The following is a 21,617-nucleotide window of genomic DNA, read 5'->3' on the forward strand; positions in this document are numbered from 1 at the left end:
CGTGAGAGTCTGAAATCATCAGTGGTAATATTCCATATGAATTGGGGGTATTACAACTTTTGCCATGACAGTGTTTGTAGAGGTCACTTTGGACCTAAGTGCACGACTAGGAAAGTCCTAGACCTGGATTTTGTTGGTCGACCCTCTTTAGCGATGCAAATGACATTTGCAAATTATGCGACAAGGGTGGGGAACATGAACCATCGACATGAGATGCAACAATCACCAATGATCTATTACGAGATTTTTGATATTTCAGGCATTGATTTCATGGTTTCTTCCCCTAATTCCCGGGGCAATATTTACATCTTGCTTGCAGTGGACTATGTGTCCAAGTGGGTCGAAGCTAAGGTCACTTGTACTAATGATGCCAAAGTAGTGGCAGATTTCTTGGAATCCCGCATATTTTCTAGATTTGGATTCCAAAGGCAATAGTTTGTGATAGGGGGACACATTTTTGCAATAGGACGATAACTGCACTTTTGAAGAGGTGTCATGTTACGCAACGTATCTCTACAGCATATCAACCCTAGACGAATGGCATGGTAGAGGTGTCAAATAGAGAGATTAATGTCGATATAGAGAAGACAGTTTTATCTAGCAGGAAAGATTGAAGCCATATGTTAGATAATGCTCTATGGGCATATAGGACGACTTTTAAAAAACTATTGGTATGTCACCATATCGGTTAGTGTTTGGAAAAGCTAGTCATTTGTCGGTTGAGCTTGAGCATAGAGCTTATTAGGCAGTCCGGAAATGTAATATGAATCTTTATGAAGCTGGAAGTATAGAAAACTCCAATTGAGCAAATTAGAGTAAGCTAAGCGTGAAGCCTATGATAATGCCTTGCATTACAAAGAAAAAAACTAAAGCATGGCATGATCGGAACATATTGAGGAAGAGTTCCAAACTAGGGGACAAAGTGCTTCTTCGGAGGCAACCCGACGCAGGTATGTTTTTACCAATTTTGGATTGAAATTCTTGAGCTGGAAATATCGTGGGGTGTGAAGCAACATGCTCATCGACGCCCGCCAATATCTAGCTTTCGGCCCCCACCGATGTGTGTCCGGTTTCCACTTCCAAAATAGAACTCTAAGTGGTGACCATTGTTCATATTTCCCTGGTGTTTTTGTCTTTCTGCAGGTATTCTTTGGTGTCCACCATCCTCTTTGTCTCTCTAAATGTATAATTCCTAATATCTTGAACTTCTTTTTGAAAACCGAGTGACAATGTGAGGTTTCGTGAGAAAAAGAATAGAGCGTCTTCACAAGAATTCAAGAGTAAAATAAAAGATTGTCTAGAAAAAGAGAGAAAACACGAGTGTATTTGTGAGCTAAAAGAATTAAGTGAGTGATAGCATAAAAGAAAGAGATGCTAGAATGAAAATTGAAAGCGAACCCCCTCGAAGTCAAAAGCAAAGTGTAGATATGTGAGTTATTAGTGTTTGTAAGGTTTCCACCATCGATTACCATCTTGAAGGCCGGAGAGTTCACTTAGTTGTCCAACACTACTCAAGGACAACTGTTCATCATTCCATGACTCGTCCAGTGATCCGTTTTTCCACCACCACCACCACCCATGTGTTTTCCGACATTCTATCGCGTTGGAGACATCTCTTCTTCGACAATACTTGCAATCACATGCCCACTTTCAACAACCAATGACAATCACAACCATAAATTGAAGACGACGTGGAGCGTTCCTAAGTTCATTTCTGCGAGAGTTCTACCGTTCTTCCTGAGTTTTTTTTCCTTTCCCATATACATGAGGTCCATACATTGAGGACAATGCATATTTTAAGTGTGGGGATGGAGGGAGATACCTACCTATCATTTTTTGAAAGGAAAAAAAACTAAAGAGCATAAAGATTTAAAAAGCCAAAAATCAAATCTAGGAATGAGTTAAAACCCCAAAAGATCGACTCAGGCAATAAGCAGGTAATCTGGCAGGCAATAGACCTGGCAAAAACAAGATTCAGAGTGATAGTGAGGATTGGTTAGCATATTTATGAGAGTGTTAGGCAAAAACTCGAAAGGGCGTCTAAGCAAGAATTGGAGTGAAAAGAATTTGAGTGTTTTACGATGTTCGATTCCTACCTGGCATGGAGACATAAGTGTACGGAGTATAGGAGTATTTTCGGGTGGGTTCTCACTCAGAGCGATAAGGTGTAGTTTCCATGAGCTTAATTTCATTTTAATCTTGTGGAAGGATGTTGATCTAGTTCGATTACTTTTGTTGTGGTTGAGGAAATTGTTTCATATCTAGGACATCGCGGTGATGAAGTGTGGGGAAGGTGAGATTCGTAACTATTATGGTGTTTTGGTGTATTTTTTATGGTGGTTTGGGTAGTCTAGATTATATTTTTGTCCTCATGATATTCGATGCATACTGATGTGGTTGAGTTATACAGATTTTCCTATGAATCGATGGTTGATTTTTGATGAGTAGCGATGATAATGGTAGTGTGTTTTACATGAATTAATATTAATTAGTGAAGTTAGGTAGAAAGGAGAATTAGGATGTTTGTTATTTCTATCTGTTATGGCCACTTGGAATACATGGCTATATGCTCATGAGTGACTATTTTTTTATGATTGAGAGAATTCTACAGTGTGATTAGACGTTAATGTATAGGTCGGATTGGATCAGGAACGAGTTTTGTTGGGTGTTATTTTTCTATGTGAGTGTTTTTTGTACTTAGGTTTTCTACATTGGAATAATTAAGAGTAGAGTGGTATTCTATTCCACTCGGGACGAGATCCACTTCATTATCCGAGCTATATGTCTAATTCAAACTATTATGGAGCTGCTTAGAGATAAAAATGAGATAAGGATAAGCAAGGACGGAATGGAGCGGATTGAAGGCCATAAAGGTCTAAAGGAGTTGAAGAAGGCAGAAGACCCATCAGTGTGCGCCAATCTCCAACGAACTGAAACGACCGATTCTTTCTGTGTAGTTTTCTAGTTACGATTTCTAATTAGATGTTTAGATTCTTTTTCCGAGTTTTTGATTTATTAATTTCAGGTTTATTGGGTTAGCTTATAGATAGAGTTTTAGAACTCTTAATGAGGTCAACTTCTCTCTGGGGAGAGATTAGTTCTACGTTCTTCATCCAGATCTTTTACGTATTTGAGTTTTTTATGAATCCATTGTGAACTAAGTATCCAAGCTTAGTTGGACCTTGAAGTTTATATTCTGATGAAGTTGTGAGTTTCTCTTTTTCTTAAACTTATGCAATTGTTGTCTCTTCTCTTGAATTTCATGATTAGGGTTTGAATTTTATTATGTCATAATCTGGCCAATTAGGTTATGTGAATTGAAATCCATTGCTAGGATGGATCGATTTGTTTGTCTAGGTCTACTCCTTTGAAACTAGTATAATTTCCTAAATTCGGTTTGAACTAGGAATTTGTGTAGAGAATTGGCATATAGGCTAGTCGCAAAATGCCTATATTCTGGTGCTTCTTGCTTAATGCTTCATATGATTTGAATCATTAACGTTCATTGTGGTTAATCATTAGGAAAGAACTATTATGCTCGGTTTGAGGTTTTTGTTACCTTAGGATAGAAGTAGGAACACATTACATGTTTAAATATAAATGGATAGTGTCTAGCTAAGTGTTTTTCCCCAATTAAATCTTGTTATTAATTATCTTATGTATTTAGTAGTTATTTGAAAGATCACAACACTTAAAATCCTTAGTTTAGTCCTAAAGGTTAATCTTGTTATTAATTATCTTATGTATCTAGTAGTTATTAATTATCTTCGTCCTTGAAAAGGCCCCTAGGTTGTTTGTTATCTTCCATTCGCATGTGCACTAGTAGTTTGCTTGAATGTCGTTGGGCTCATTGCATGCATGAAGAGAATGTTGTATCACATTTTCTGCCTATTTATCGTCCTAGTAATTATATTGTGTGTAAGTTTTTTTTTTTGTTCAAGCAAACAAAAGACCTATCCAAAACTACAGGCCTAAATCATCTGTTAAGATGATTGAGAAGAACTCCCGCACCGAGAGGGATGAATGCTGAAGTGACAGGAACTCGTTCCTTCTAGAGTCCAAGTTGTCCGCTTCGCTAGATGAAATAATTTGTACTGCAAGGGCAATTGCGTTGATGTTGACTTGCTTTGAAGCCACAAAATCAGCCGCTTTGTTCCCTTCTCTTTTACAGTGTTTGACATCCACTTTGCTAAAACCTGCAAAAATAGTACCAATTTCTTGCAAAATAACCATAATTTCCCAAGGCACCTTACACACCCCTTTAATCCCATTGATAACTATCAGATTATCACCTTCCAAGATAATCTCCCTACACCCCAAACCGCGAGCTGCCTTGACCGCAGCCAGAGTAGCCAAGGCTTCAGTCTGGAGTACTGTTTTATTGCTAATCCAAACTTTGTCGATAGCTTTTACCCTACCCATATTATCTCTCGCAACATAGGCAATCGCACAATGCCCATTATTCTTGACCGACCCATCGAAATTCAGTTTTATCATATTTTCAGGAGGTTTGGACCACTTTGTTTTACCTCTACTCTTCTTCTGAGTACCCTCAACACTATCCTGACCTTCCCTGTGTTTCCACATATTGTATTGATTTAGCGCATTAGAAATAATGTTATTGATCTTAGTGAGGTCATCAGAGTTATCGTTTCTGAAGAGGGTTTTATTCCTTGTGTGCCAAATATTCCACCATAAAAAGAACGCAATGTTTTGACCATTATTTTGCCTGCAGAAATCTTCCAAAGAAGAAATAAAATCTCCCTAGTCGTTAAGCTTGATATTAGAATTGTTAATAGCGTCCAGTTTAGAGAAGATCCGTTTAGTGAAATTGCACTCAAAAAATAAGTGCTTCGAAGATCCATCTGTTTCCTTACACAAACAACAAGTACTATAAACTCTATGAAAGTGTTTGTTGAGTCTATCTATAGTAGGCAAGGAGTCAGAGCACGCTCGCCAAAGGACACTCTCCACTTTCGGGGTTAATTTAATTTTCTAGCAAGGTAGGTGACAAAAATCAGCTAACATTCCCCTGATTCTACACAGGTTGTAGGCTAATTTCATGGTAAAACCACCATCCATGCTAGGGCTCCAAATCAACTTGTCCGGTATGTCCTCATTTGGTAAGAATTGTGAAGAGATGGAGTCCACCGTTGTAAAAGGAAGAACTGTTAATAGTTTTGCAGTATTCCATTGTTGATTCGTGGTTATATAGTCTGCGACCAATTCTTCTTTGTTTGAAGCTTGGAATCTTCTATCCAAGGGTTTATTTCCGATCCAGCTATCAGTCCAAAATAAAGTAGATTTTCCATTACTAATAATAGATTTGATGCCATTTTTAAATTCTGGTATCAGGCTTATCAAACGATTAAATTGCCAAGAGAATTTACTCGATCTTTTACAGTCCAAAATGGTCTTATTGTAAAGATATTTGTCCATAACAATCCTAACCCAAATATTTTCGGGAGAGGTCATAATTTTCCAAAGAAGTTTCATCTTTACAACTTTATTATTTTCAAAAGAAAGTCTAAGACCCCTTCCTCCTTCCGGGGATGAAAATTTGGAGTGAAGTTATTCCAGTAGAATTTTTTATAGATACCATCAAGTTCTTTACACGTACCTGACAGTAACAGGAATCCTCATAAGCCTAAACTTATGCTCCACTAATGTGCCAATTGATCAAGCAACAAGATCACATCATCACAAATCAGAAGGAACCACACCCAATCTCATCGAGCATCACGCTTTCCTTTCACCAATGAAGTGCGTAGAGCTACGAGAACCACTCCTTGGCTCAGCACAACTCCTTAAGTTGCGACCAACTGGCCCTCCATGAACCTCAAAACACAGAGTCTACGAGAACCACGTCTTATTTTCTCAAGGGTGAACTGAGTTCAAAAAACTAGAGAATGCAAAAAAAATGAATTGAGGTAATGACAATTCAGTAACATGGTCAAACTATTAGCCACCCGCTGAGCACAATAATAACATACATAACCTGAAACAAAAACATTTCTTTTCTGCTCAAGTTTATTGCCTTCTGATTCTCTCTGAATAGACTAGTATTAGTATATGTTTGTGTAAATGGAAAATAGATGCATGAACCGACCTTAGCTCAGTTGGTAGAGCGGAAGACTGTAGTTGGTTTCAACAGAACATCTTTAGGTCGCTGGTTCGATTCCGGCAGGTCGGATTTCTTTTTCTTTTTTGGTCATATTCTATGTGGAATATAATACTCGGATGAACTGTCAATGTTACTGAATTTATGATTATGTTACCGCATGATTGATGAATTCAAACAGATTACAGATTAGCTCAGAAGCAGTGGTAGTATTAGCTGAATTGTGAGTGTTATTGAGGTTACGATATGTAACCCGCAAGAGTATTGGTTAGATTAAAGAAGATTATATTGAAATTCAATCCCAATTTCAAAAGCTAAAGCACATCAAAGGTAAGAACAGGCACAAACTCCACTCATATAAACCCTAAAAGTCAAATCATATTTTTTCGCAACAGAAACGCAAAAAACAGTTAAAAACAAATTTCACACAGGAAGAAAGGAGGGATTAGCTCAGAAGGATCCATTGGTAGATTTATAATCAAAGGGAAATCTCCTCTCATAAACCTAAACATCAAATCATCACGGCGTTTCCCCATTCTTCTTAATGTTAAGAATGTCAAGAAGGATTTTCATTCACAACAGAAACGCGAAAAACAGCTACAAAAAACAAATTCCAAACCGAAACAAAAGAGGAATTAGCTCAGAAGGATCCATTGGTAGATTTATAATCAAAGGGAAAATTCCTCTCATTACCCTAAACATCAAATCATCACGGCATGTCCCATTCCTCATAGGTTAAAAATGCCAAAAAGATTTTTGTTCGCAACAGAAACGCGAAAAACAGTTCAAAACAAATTTCAAACCAGAAAGAAAAGAGGGATTAGCTAAGAAGGGTGGATGAGTAATTAATAATCGGATTGGAAACACCCTCTCATAAAATATGCCATTCCCGCATAATCAATCGCAGTAGAATCGTACAACGAGGAAAAAGTAAAGATTGAACGGGTGCACTAGTAATCAAATCTCAAACCACGGAATTTGAAATGAGCTTACACTCGGTGATGTGTGCATATATAGAGTATGTTATACATCTAGGGTTTCTTCTTTGACGGTGAGCCTTCCGAGTTATTACCGGTCTCTATTTTTGGGCCTACTTCTTAACTTTGATGTGGGCTATTGAGGCCAAAGCCCAAATTTCAAAAAGAAGGGGAGATTTTAGTGACAGTATATGTCAAAAAAAAATAAAAATAGTGAGACTAATGAAGAATGAATACTCAATTGGTCTGATGATTTGGTATTAGGTTTTTTAATCGTTTTATTTTAGAGGTTTTAAATTTGATTTCTGCTGGAGACGTGGGTAGAAATATTGTTATTGGGAGGGTCTATTATTTAGTGTGCCTACATTATTCGATCTGGATATAGGTTGACTGAACTAGGTGTTAAGACAAAAAAAAGAATGAAAAACTCCCTTTTAAAATTAGAAAAAAGGAGAATGTAGAATGTATGAAATCCGACTACTTCAATAGCATTGAACGCATAAATGAGTTTGCATAATTGTACTGGTTTAAGATGAGTGCATATTAGATATTTTCCCGAGCGTGTATTAGTTTGTTGAAGAAACCACATTACTTATAACTCGAGCGTATATTCATTTTTTTGTCATGTTACTCTACACTTGATATTAAAGGACTTCTTTCCAAGATTAAAACATATATTAGCGTATACGTCTCAAGGAAGAGAGTTATCCTTTCTCGAGAACTTATATATATATGCAGCGAAATAATAAGCAGGAAAAAAGTCTAACCCAAAGAATTAGAGTGTAAACTTTTAACACAAAATTAGTGTTGCGCAAAATCACTAAGTTCTAACTTCTCACTAGAAGGATAAAGAAAAGTACCTTGTCTTATTGATTTCTTGTTTGTTACAAAACAGAGCTCGGATTACAACCTTGAACCACTCATCTCACTCGCATCCAAACTCACTCTCTAATACTAATAACTACCTTCTTCTTCTTCTTTTTTCAACTAAATTGCGCAGCAGCAATTACGACTAAGACTTAGTCCTTAAATAACATATGAATTAAACTTTAATCAATTTGCAACTGATTCACGAATCTTCCTACAAAGATATATCCTATAAAACTCAACCACCGAATCTTTGACTAGCTGGAAAATCCTCGGCGGTCTCATTATCTTGTCTTGGTATATGATATCTTGATTTTCTTATCTTCCTCTTCCAAACCTTCAAGTAGTCACGACTATATCTTCACACAACAATATAGTCTTTCATATATTCAGCCGTATCTTGACAGTTGCCCTCAATACTATATCGACAGTTGATTTCCTTATCATTTGTATAAATCTTTCAAGTAAATATTATCTACTTTTCCTTAATCATGTATTTTCCATAAATGCGACATTTCTTTTAATCCTATTTAATTAACATGAAATGTTCTAATTAAATCTAATGGGTTGCTTGGTACGTACACATTCAATGAACCTATGAGATTTACCAAATCAAATCTTTTGAAGTAAATCATCCTTATCTTCATTCTTCAAGACGGGATCTTCCAAGTTGTATCCAATTCGGTTTCAAGTATCCTTACTAAATATTAAGACTTGAGCTTCAAGTCTAGTTGGATCTTGTCCTTTGCTCTAGCATGTTCTTCCTTAAACTCTACCATCCACTACAAATTGACAGCAGTGTCAAGGTTATCCAAAATTGGCAAGGCCTCGAATTCGTCTATGAAAGGCGGAGAAGGAAAGTCAGCAAAGTCGGCAGAGATTTTAGTGAGCGTGCGAGGGACGATTTCAGGCTCAGCGACATGTTCGGTTGCAGGTCTCTTGGTTTTCCTAGTCGAGGGAGAAGGACTTGGCTTGACAATATTCATGGAAGGAGATGGCTTTTTCTTCCTTCTAGATTCTACTAAATCCTTGGCAGATAGACGTGCGACTCCTTGAGAAGGTAACATTGGAACAAAGAGAAGATGTAATACACATACGTGAGATGGAAAACTAAACAAATTGGGGAAAACAATGATCTATTACGTTTATTTTGTGACGACACAACTGTTGGAATTGGAAAGGGTGCAGTAGTGTTATCAAATTTCCTTTCATTCAGATGTAACTCCTAGGGTTGTTCATTCGGTTAAAACCGAACCAAACCGAAAACCGAACTAGGCAAAAATGCCAACCGAAAACCGAACCGAACTAAACTAGTTCGGTTCAGTTTCGTTCGGTTCGGTTTTTGGTTTTACCGAATAAAGTTCCTGAGCGAGGCGGCGGCCAGACTGAGGCGAGGCGAGTGAGGCCGTGACGGAGTGAGACCGTGAGGGTGAGGCTGAGAGGTGAGAGCGAGCAACTGAGAGAGGTGAGAGCGGCGTCCGTCGGGTACTGAGTCTGAGAGGTGAGGGAGGGATTTTAGATTTAGGTTTTACATTTAGAATTTTAGCTAATTTAGGGATTTTTAGCCATTTAGAAATTATAGGCTCGGTTTTCGGTTTTAACCGAACCCGAACCGAACCGAACCAAAAACCGAACTTCAAAAATATACAAACCGAAAACCGAACCAAATTACCATAGGTTCGGTTCGGTTCAGATTCGGATTCGGTTAAAACCATACTTTGAACAGCCCTAGTAACTCCAATGCTCGACTCAACTTAGCCTCAATAGCGGTGTCAGGCAGGCATTCGAATGTCTCGGGATCTGAAACAACGATGTAGTTAAAATCAAAACAGGTTAAACAGAAGAAAGGAAGAATCAACAAAACCATACCTTTCCATTGCCACTGGCGATTGACACTCAGACTGAGGGTGGTTGGTTTGGAAGACGCTCTGATCTTAAGTCTGAACTGGAGTGAGTTGAATGTAGACAGAAGATAACAATAATCGAGATTATCAACGGTAAGACCAATCTCGTACCTTTCATTAAGGCGGTCAAGGATACGAAGAATCCTCCATGGGGCATACGTTCTTGATCCTTCTTTCATTCTTGAAGAGAAACTTTGTCTGTCCTCAATCAAGGATAACTCCACATTGTGGCACAAGAGGCTAGGTCATACTAGCTTGGATCTCATTCACAAGCTACAATCAAAGAAATTGGTAAGAGGCCTCCAACAAATCAATAGAGAAAGAATATAGCATTATTCTTATTGCGTGATGGGAAAGCAAGTTTGAACCCCGTTTAAACCCAAGAATCAAGTATCCACTTTCGAACCTCTCAATGTGATTCACATGGATTTGTGTGGACCTATCAGTGTTTAAAGTTTTGGTGGGAGCAAGTATATTCTCGTTCTCGTTGATGACTATTCACGCTTCACGTGGACAATCTTCATCAAATCCAAGAGTGAGGTGTTTAGTCGCTTCTAGGAACTTGTTCCTCTGCTGGGAAGTGACAAAGATCTTCCTATAAAGGTCATTTGCTCTATTCATGGTACTGAGTTCGATAAAAAAGACTTTCTAGCCTTTTATAGAGAACACAAGATTGAGCACAACTTCTCTGCACCTTACACCCCTCATCAAAACGGAGTTGTGGAGAGGAAGAATAAAACACTGGAAGAGATAGATAGAACCATGTTAATCTCAAGTAATCTCTCTTAGGGGTTTTGGTCTGAAGTTATCAATGTTGTTTGCTACATCCTGAACAGGGTCTTGCTTCATCCCTTGATCGAGAAAATTCCATATGAGTTGTACAAAGGTAAAATACCAAATATTTCTCACCTAAGGGTTTTTGGTTGCCAGGTTTTATGCTTAATGTAGGTGGAAACAAGCTTGGGAAGTTCTATGCCGGAAGTGATGAAGGCATCTTCTTGGGTTATACACCTAAGAGTAGTGCATATAAAGTGTTCAACACTCATGACAAGAAGGTCGTCGAGAGCATACATGTTGAGTTCAATGAACTTCCTATTACTAACCTCTTGTAGGAATCGAGTAACGATGAAGGGAACGTTGTTCCCTCCTGGCATTGATTCTGACAATGATGCACTTCCTGCAAAGTCATCTCATTTGCCTCCACTTGTTCAAGTTAATCCTCAAGGCCCAATTGAAGAAGTTTCAACCCCAAATGTTAATTCTGATCATTTGGATGATTCAACTAAGGAAGAAGATGATATGATAAATCCCCTTACTGATATGTCTTTTGAAGAGAACACCGTTTTCATTGCATTTTTATCCTCTATAATGATTGTTCGCAACAGAGAGAAGAGAAAGATCAAGCCTCACGTGAGATATGGCTATGAAGAACAATGCCACTATGACATCAATGCCTTTCTATTTCTCATAGAACCCAAGAAAATCAACGAAGCACTGGAGGATAAAGATTCGGTGATAGCCATGCAAGAAGAGCTACTAGAGTTTGAAAGGAACAAGGTATGGGGATTGGTTCCTCGTCCCTCTTATCATCAGATCATTGAAACAAGATGGGTGTTCCGTAATAAGCTTGATGATTATGGAGTCGTCTCAAGGAACAAGGCTCGACTGGTTGCTCAAGGCTACAATCAAGAAGAAGGTATTGACTATTATGAAACCTTCACACGCCAGTTTCTTGTCTCAAAGCCATCAGACTTCTCATTGCTTATGCTTCACATCAAGGATTCACTCTTTTCCAAATGGGTGTGAAAACAACGTTCCTTAACGGCAAGATCAATAAAGAAGTCTACGTTAAGCAACCTCCAGGCTTTGGAGGTCCCTCCAATCCAGATCATGTGTACATGCTAGATAAAGCCCTATGTGGCCTTAAACAATCTCCACGAGCTTGGTATGATTGTTGCAGACTGTCTTTTCAAGAACGGATACAAGAGAGGCCAGATGAACAAAACAATGTTTCTTCTAAAGAAAACATGAACTGTTATGGGAGTTCAAGTGTATGTGGATGATATCATCTTTGGTTCAAAGAACTTGACACTTGTGGAAAGCTTAAAGGAGCTTATGAATAGCAAATTCAAGATGAACATGATTGGAGAATTGTTGTTCTTTATAGGACTTCAAATCACCCAGAAAAAAGAAGGTATCTTGATCCATCAACAAAATTACCTAAAATAGATTCTCGAGAAGTACAAGATGGAGAATTGCAAACCAATCAACACTCCTATTTCTCTAATAACTCATCTCAGTCCAGATTCTAAAGGGAACAAGGTTGAAGAAAAGCTTTATCTAGGGATGATAGGTTCTCTTATGTACCTCATTGCGAGCATGCCAGATATTATGTTGTTTGTATGTATATGTGCACGATTCCAATAAGATCCTAGAGAATCATACCTCGTTGTGGTAAAGAGAATCTTTAGATACCTCAAGGGGACGAAGTCCCTTTCCCTATGGTATCCTAAGGATTATTCCATGAGTTTACTTGGCTACACGGATGCGGACAATGCAGGTTTTCTCGTTGATAGGAAGAGCACCTTTGAGATGGCACAATTCCTTGGACCATGCCTAGTTTCTTCGGGATCAAAGAAATAGAACATCATAGCCTTGTTCACAACTGAAGCTGAATACATTGTCACCGCAACCTGTTGTTCTCAACTCCTCTGGCTCAAGCAACAACTTGGAGATTTCGGTATGACTTTTGGTTTCGTTCATATTCTTTGTCATAATACAAATGCTATTAATATATCTAAGAATCTTGTGCATCATTCTAGAACCAAGCATATTGATATTAGGCATCATTTTCTTAGGATCGTGTTGAGAAAGAGAGCATCGCTCTTGATCACTGTAGGACCGAGGATCAAATTACCGATATATTTATAGAAAACCCTATGAGAATATAAGATTGTTTCTTGTATTTGATCCCTCTAGATTAAGCATGGTTGTGTTTGTTGGTTAAGGCTAAGTCGAGCTTAACAATTTCTCTTGTTTTGGTAATGAAAAATCTATGGTTTAATGATCTTTGTGTGTTTAAACTTGACATGATATACTCGAGGAGTTTTAGGGCCAACTTGAAGACAACAAGGTCCAGCTTAACCATTTAAGGGTCGAGCTTGAGCCTCACGGGGAAAACTGAGTTTCGCAAAGGCTATAATAAAGTAGTGCGAAGGTTGCGCTGCGTAGCGAGAGAGTTGAGCTGCGAAATAAATGAAGTGAATCAAGTGAAGTTGATCCAAAGTCCATCTTCAAACACGTGGAAGGGTTCAAGTGGTTCGCTTGAAGCGCGTGAAGGGTCTGCTCATGGAAGGAGCCGTTATCGCTAGAGCTAAAGAGAAAAGATGACAACTGGAGGTTGTTAGAGTTTTCTACTTTAGGAAGGTGGATATCCATGGATCGCTGACATGGAGAAACACAAGCACACGGATCGTTGACGTGGACATCAGGATCATCAAGTGAAGAAACACAAGCGCATGGATCATTGTTGTGAAGTAGCACAAGCGCACAGATTGCTGACCTGGCGTGTTTCTTGGAGAATAAGCTATAGAGGCGTGCTTAATTAGAATTTGTTATGAGCTTTATATATAGCTTATGAATATTGACTGTAAGGTATTGTGGACAATAGAGCTTACACATAGAAATCACTAGCTTGAGAGACTCTTCACTTGTAAGAGTTGAGAAGAGTAGCTTTGTTGTTTATGAGTTGAGCTTTTGAGAGAAAGTGAGAGAAAACACTAAAGGCTAGAGGAGAGTTGTAGAGTGTTATTCTAAACTTTGTAAAGTCAACTCGTTAAGCAATAAAGAGTAGTGGTGAGCTTCATCCCGGACTTACTAGAAGCCTAGGGTTCTCACCTTGGAGAAATCTTTACAAGTGTTATCAAGCTTTTATTGTTTATTCTTTTATTCCGCATTTAAGCACATAAGCTAAACTATATCTTAAGCGATACTTGGATACATAACCGATCCAATAATTGGTATCAGAGCGGGAAAACTTGCATAGATTCATACTCTCTCATAGTCTGAATCATGGGAGACAAGAACGTTGCCTTGATGACCTAAATACTTAAGAAGTTCTTCAAAGTACAAGACAGATTCAAGAAGGATCAAATCAAGCATCATCATATCAAGGACGCCGTGTGCTACAACTGCTAGGATAAGGGGTATCTAGCTAAGTCTTGTAGTAATTCCAAAGGTGCTCCAAGCTCCAGCTCATCTCAAAGCTCTTCAACAATTAGTGAGCAAGCACAATGTGCTTAATGGAAGCCAAAGATTTAGAATCTGAAGCCAACATTGAGGTTGAAATGAAGAGCAGGTGGTACATTGACAGTGGTTGCTCGTGTCATATGACGGATAATCCATCTCTTCTACTCTCATTTCAAGCTAAGGAAGGAGGAAGTGTCTCTTTCATTGACAAGAAACAAGATAAAATCAAAGCAAGTGGAAGTCTTCATCTCACCAACTTCATCCAAGTTAGAGATGTCAATCTTCTCGAGAGCCTCAAGTTCAACCTTCTAAGTGTAGCTCAATTGTGAGATCAAGGGGAAAATGAAGTCACCTTCAGCACAACGTCCTGTGTTGTGAGAGATCCAAATCAAGAAATTATGATGAAGGGCAAGCGAGTTGATAATACTTATCTGTTTGACTACAACTTCTCTCCAGCACGACACATGTGTCTCGCTGCACTCAAGGAGCAATCAAATCTGTGGCACCAATGCATGGGACATGCCAGCTTGCATCTGCTACACAAGCTACAGTCCAAAGGCCTTTTCCGTGTTCTCCCTCACATCAAGCCAGATTCCATGACATCATGCTCTGAGTGCTCAAGATCAAAAGCGACAAGAAGCTCCTTCACTCTAAAAAAGGTAGTATCCACTAAATCTCATCTAGAGCTAATCCATATGGATCTATGTGGACCACTACAAGCGGAAACTTCAGCAGGACACCTGAAGCTTCAGCAGGACCCTCTCTCGCTCAAGCGGAAACTTTGGATATTCAAGTGAGTTCCAGTACTCTCGCTGAAAGCTCGTCTACAACCCCTCAGGAGAAAACAACCACATTGACACTTCTAGATTCCACACAAGTTGAAGTGCGTAATTATCAGAAAATGAAAGATCATCTGGTGCACAATATCATCTCTTCCTCCAGACAAGATACATAAACTTGCTCTAATATTCATATCCTATATCAAGTTGTGCTTTTGTATCTTAACAGGAACCAAAGAACATTTATCAAGCACTCCTAGATCCAGATTGGATAATAGCAATGCAAGAAGAGCTTGAAGAGTTTAAGTGCAACCATGTTTGGCGACTTATGTCAAAGCCAGCTGATAGGACTATCATTGGTACGCACTAGGTGTACAGGAACAAACTAGATGATAGTGTAGAAGTGGTGCGAAACAAAGCGAGACTCGTCGCTCAAGGCTATAATCAACAAGAAGGCATATACTACGATGAGACATATGCGCATGTCGCTCACCTTGAAGCAATACGATTGTCGATAGCCTATGCTTCGACAACGGATTCAAGTTATTTCAAATGGATGTGAAGACTGCCTTCCTCAATGGCAAGCTAAATGAGGAAGTTTATGTCAAGCAACCTCCAGGTTTTGAAGATCCCGATTTTCCTGAGCATGTCTATTTCTTAGACAAAGCTCAATACGATCTTAAGCAAGCACCTCATGCTTGTTATGATTGTCTCTCAGATTACCTTTTTCAGCATGATTACAAGAGAGGTCTTGTTGACAAGACTCTTTTTATAGGGGAAGTCAAAGATGATGTTTTAATTATTCAAGTATATGTTGATGATATTATATTTGGGTCGACTAACTTGTATCTCGTAGATGACTTCAAAGCTACCATGAGCCTCAAGTTTAGCATGTGCATGATTGTTGAGCTAATATTCTTTCTAGCGCTACAAGTTAATCAACTGAAAGATGGCATTCAAATACATTAACGGAAATACATCAAAGAGATACTCAAGAAGTATAGGATGGAGTCAAGCAAACCTCTGCCTACGCCCATTTCCACCACCAAAAAGCTCGATGTTGATCTCGCTGGTGAAAAGGTCGACGAAACCATGTACATGGGTATGGTAGGTTCACTAATGACTTAACTGCATCTCTTCTTGACAATTTTTTTTTGCAATGATCTCTTGCGCACAATCACAGTCACACCCTCGAGCTTCACATCTAGCTAATGTCAAGCGAACTTTTCGCGATCTTAGAGGGACTGATGGTCTATGCCTATAGTATCCCAAGGGAGGTGAGCTATCTCTTTTAGGCTACGCCGATGCATATTATGCTGGTTATTTGGTTGATAGGAAAAGCACAAGTGGCATGGCGCAACTCTTAAGCCCTTGCTCAGTCTCATGGGGATCCAAGTAGAAAAACTCCATTGATTTTTCTACAACTGAGGCTAAGTATATCGTTGCAGCTGCATGTTGTCCACAACTCCTATGGCTTAAGCAACAATTAGTTGATTATGGCGTATCACTAGGTACACTACAGACCAAGTGTGACAACACTAGCACCACCAACATCTCAAAGAATCTAGTGCATCATTCCAGGACAAAGCACATTGATATGTGATGAGGGCTAAAATCGTTGTCCCTATCAAAAATACCCAACTAAAGAATCCACTAGTAAAGTGGTAAGCAGGGGTCGAATCCCAAGAGAGCCAAAATGATAGTTTATTTCCTATTATGCTACCAAGTATTAACAATTGGGGTTTTTTGTATGATCTTAATCAACTAAGCAATTAAGCAAATATGAAAGCAATATATTGGTTGGGTTGTAAACAATTATGGATATGAAGCTCACTCCTCTAGCATCAGTGCATTATTCAATTGGAATGTTGGTCATCGAATTCTACTAACTTATATTCTGAACTGGTTAATCCGGTTGTCCTACTCTTTGTTCATAAATAACAACTAGTCCAAATAGTCCTAGAGACCCTTATTATGCAATAATCAAGGAAATCCCAAGATTCAAAAGCACAACAACATGAAGATCAAAGATAAGTAGGCCTATGCAATACCATTGGCAAATCGTCGATACTCGACACAGGTTTATAATCTCTACACAATAAGCACTCCCAAATAGTCTATGCAAATTATGCTTGCTACCTAAAGACAAGACTTTTCAAATCGAATTATCTAGCCTAGCAATGTGATGGATAATAATCAACCTAGTTTGCAACCTAGATAAAATCAAGATCAATCAATGAAACTAATAAAGCACAAGACATTATAAAACAATCCAGAAATTAAACTTAGAACATAGGCGTTAGAATTCTCACAACAAGCCTAGAACAATGGCTTTAGTCTAAACAGTGAACTATAATGAACTTAGCCAGACATAGCCATAGAAAGCAATGAATACATATGAATGATTGATGGGAAAACAAACCAGGGGTGATGGTGAAAGTGGAACAAAGGTGAAAGCTTTCTCTTGGCTGTTGCTGAATTCTACGTAAATGAAAAGGATGAATAAATAATGAATGAAAGATGATTCTAACCTAATTTTCTAAGCCTTATATTGTCTCTAATAAAAGGGAAATAAAATAAATGCAAGTAAATCAAAAGATGTGGAAATAACTAATAAAATCTCATATCAAATCTTCAATTATAGGTCGTCCGTGTCCGCGTCACGATCGTGACACAGGGGTCACGATTGTGATTTTGCTCCAGTTCTCAGTCCTATGGATGGTCACGATCGTGACAGAGACTCTCGGTCGTGACACCTCAACTGCGGCTAAGTCACGGTCGTGACATACCTGTCTCGGTCGTGATGTCTTCAACTGAGGCTGAATCCCGGCCGTGATGCTCCATCTCGGTCGTGACTTCTTCTCCTGAGATGGACTTCTTTCTTCTACAAGCGTCGAGGCAGCTCGGCTTCGCCTCTCGGCTTCTCCTGGGGTGTAGGCGTGGCATACTTCCTCTATCTCCATCCCGAATGCACTAAAAGTGAGCACAACCGGGATCTCCATAATAAAACCACTCAAAACCGCTTACGAGCATCCCCGCTAATCCATAAATGAACTCCAAACCGGATTCCGGGCATACCACTCGTTAAGTACCTAAACACCACTAAACCTAATCTAATATTCGCTAGTTAACACCATATAACAAGCTCCTATCAAACTTCCCCACACTTAAACCTTTCTCGTCCTCGAATAAGCAAAATAAAACTCACTCCTCCTATAAGCACAAAGGTCTGTAGTAAGTGTAGGGACAGTCTGCTAGCGACTGTACTTCGAACTCCAAGTGTAAACGAGCACTAACCTAACTCCGATCTATCTCCTTATCTCTCCGAGATGACCTACCCAAATCCCTCCTTATGTCTCCACTTCATATGTCACCACTTCATAACAATAATCAAATCGAACCAAGTGATGCGCAATAAAGCACAAGTGGACTCCTAATCTCCTCTAAGGGTAAGGGTACATATATAATGATAATGAAGATAAAAATCGAGTCCCCCACTCGTTTATACACTTATTATACCTCCTCTTCAATTAATGTCCTAAACCACTAATCAATGTAAACAAACCATACATCACAACCACCAATCCTAATCCAGAAATCTGCATAGCACAACCACAACAATATGCATCAAACTCCAAGAAATATAAACCTAATCCTAGAATCTAATACAACCGCCAATAATGTGTAATAAATCTCATGAAATAGTGAAAGGGTGAGCATGCAAAGTATGGATGTCAATAAGCTCAAAAACAGAAGAATAAAAGGCTAATTACTAACTTCTTATCCCTCCTTGGTGAATCCTAAAACCCGAGACAATCCTTCAACTCCCTTATTATGTCGCTGACGCCAATAAATGATGCAATCAATCTAACCAAGTAGTCAAATAATCACAAACAATGTAATCCCGGCGGCTTTTCGGGTTTTCACCAAAATTCTAAAGTGGTAGGAACTATTTTTTTCTTTTCTTTCTTTATTTTCAGGCACCCACCTTTTCCTTTTTATCCATTTTTACTTACCTGGTTCTTTTGTTCTTTTTATTTTATATATATTTTTTTTTGGAGCCTCCCTTTTCGATCCAATCATTTCTTACTCTTCTGGATTTTTTCTGATTTTTTAAATAATAATAGCGTAAAGGTTCAAGAAATATCCGGTACAGACTCGATAGATAGAAAAATAGCAAAACAAATCAGCATAGACTCAAAAATATAAAAACATCAGCAGAAAAGCAAAGCACCAAACACATCAGCAGAAAACACCTCGAAGTCAACTACTCTCCCCGCACTTGAACCACGCATTGTCCTCAATGCAGCAAAAGAGGACACCATAAAAAGGGAAGAGGAAGAAGAACCGTGGAATGCTGTGGTGCTATCTCGGTCGTGAGGAGCAAGGGGGGGGGGGGGGGGTAATGGTCGACCGTATCACGACCGTGACATAGTGTCACGATCGTGACACAAGTAGCTGTGGTATGTGATCGGCGTTTTTTCCTCCTCCGATGACTTCCTGATGTTGGTCCCACTATTCCCTATAAAAGAAAACAAAAACAAAACAGAATAATGGGAGAAAAGTCAGCAGTACTCCCTCGGGTTGCCTCCCGATCAACGCCTTAGTTATCGTCGCGGCACGACGTAGAATGAATCAACCACCGTCTTTCGGACCCTTTGGAACCTCCGATTTCAGAATTTCTTTTATGAACCAGTCATGGAAGGGTTTGAACTTTAGGCCATTCACCTCTGCAACCCGCCACCTTTGCTTTACCTTTTTCTTCTTACTTCCCCCACACTTCGACTCAACTTGAGGCCGTGCATTTGCTTTCTTCGTAAACTGCACAACAGTACTAGCAGGTTTCTCGCCCTGTATGGTTAGAGAGGTGAGGCTACCACCCAAAGCAGAACTAGGGAACGAGGCGGGCAGTGCATCCGAACATAGTTCAGGGGGTTTAATAACCTTATCAATAGAAAATACCGAGCTATCATCCGGGGGTTGTGTCGTAGCTTCATATATGTTAAAACTAACAACATCCCCATCAAACTCGAGTGTAAGCGCCCTGGTGTCTAGATCTAACTTAGTTTTGGTTGTCCTCATGAAGGGTCAACCCAGAAGGATAGATGCAGCCTGAGCATCATGATTCATATCTAACACATAGAAATCCGCAGGAAATACAAGATTATCCACCATAACCAACACATCTTCGACTATCCCTTTCGGGTAAACCATAGACCTGTCAGCTAGCTGAATTACAATCCATGTTTCATTCAAAGGTCCTTGTGGATCGTGAAGTACTTAGTCTAACTAAAGATCAAATCTTTTGTGCGGAATATAGACTATGAACAAGTAAACACTTTCAATTCCAAAACGTAGGTTGTATTTGATTTCTCTTGAGACTTACAACAACTAGGCGAACACACAGTTCTTAGTTTCTCTCAACTCTCCTAGCTATTGCCTAAGCTCTAAATCAATATGAACTCTCTCTCTCTAGTTCGACAACCGCATCTTTGATAAAGAAACTAAACTATTTATACTAAGACATAATCACCAAAAACTAATTTCCTAAAAGCAAGTGAATAACAATAAACAAAGTATCAAATCTAAACTAGCTAAATATAATGACGAAGTAGCTTCAACTGATTAGATCTCGAATATGGAAAATCTCTTGGCGAATCCACTCTTTCCTTCTTTAGCTCTATTTCCTTCTTTAGCTTCAAGGGAGATTTCTTTCCATAAATACGCGCTCAGTCCCCTTGAGCGTCTTCGGTCCCCTTGAGCGCGTCCTCTTTGTGTAGCGCGTCACCTTGTGCAGCTCGATCCTTCTCTCTCAATGTTCGGTGCCCTTCAGTATCCTTCGGTTCCCTTGCTCTTAGTTAAGCACCTTGAGCACTAGCCTTCTCGTTGAACTCGCTCTTGTCTGTTCTCTTAAGCTCGTTGTATTCCACGCTTTAGCTTCCTAAATAACTCAAAGGCCTATCGATTTCCTGCGATATCTCACTCAATACACACATTAGTTCATAAGGTAGTTTGTTATCATTAAAACTAAGGCATTATCAGTTGTACGACCTAAGGGGCTAGTTCATACAACTAACAATTTCCCCCTTTTTTATGATGACAAACTTAGAATCCTGGCATAGGCATATTATAGAGTTGAGATAAGAAGTAGCTTTCAATTCCCCCTTAATCAATCAACAAGTAATAAGCATCGCCCTTTAACTCCATATGTTCTAGTTCCCCCTAAATTAAATAACTCCTATGCCTGTAATATTCTCCCTTTTGACATCATGTAAAAAGGAATGCGCAATATTAAACAAGGGAAACTAAGTGTAGCACGTGCGTGCCTTCTAGAGGAATGAGTAAGTGATACAAAAGAAAACGCAATAAGTCTAGCCCTATCTCAGTACGCACTAGAGCAAGCAGATAAGTGAACCAAAAACTAGCAATTCATTGATAAAAATTAAGAGCACATAGAGAAGAAGCCAAAAAGAGCAAAAATGACAAGAAATTTAGAGAAATTATGGATTGTCTAAGGAGCCCTAAGGGAACTGAGACCACAACTACTCCCACTGGTATTCATCCTGGTAGTCGTCCTCACAGGTCTCTTGTATGGGTCCGATCATGAGTCCCTTTACATGATGAAGATGTCAGTCGATCAAGCGCTTAAGCCCGTAAAGGTGCCGATTCGTCTGAAGTACAACTTCCAAGGTATGACGCTGAATTTCTTTCTGAGCTCATG

General features: G+C 39.1%; 1 non-coding gene across 1 annotated transcript; it reads left to right on the forward strand.

The window, feature by feature from the left end:
* Window positions 1-6,104: 6,104 nt before the first annotated feature.
* On the forward strand, window positions 6,105-6,193 carry TRNAY-GUA (transfer RNA tyrosine (anticodon GUA)). Its single transcript is given in 2 exon segments — window positions 6,105-6,141; window positions 6,158-6,193. It is a non-coding gene; the product is annotated as a tRNA-Tyr (tRNA).
* The last annotated feature ends 15,424 nt before the right edge of the window (window positions 6,194-21,617 follow it).

The sequence above is a fragment of the Phyllobates terribilis genome, unplaced genomic scaffold (assembly GCF_046119375.1).
Source record: "Phyllobates terribilis strain yellow unplaced genomic scaffold, ASM4611937v1 Scaffold_6837__1_contigs__length_41595, whole genome shotgun sequence".
In the NCBI taxonomy this organism is placed as follows: domain Eukaryota; kingdom Metazoa; phylum Chordata; class Amphibia; order Anura; family Dendrobatidae; genus Phyllobates; species Phyllobates terribilis.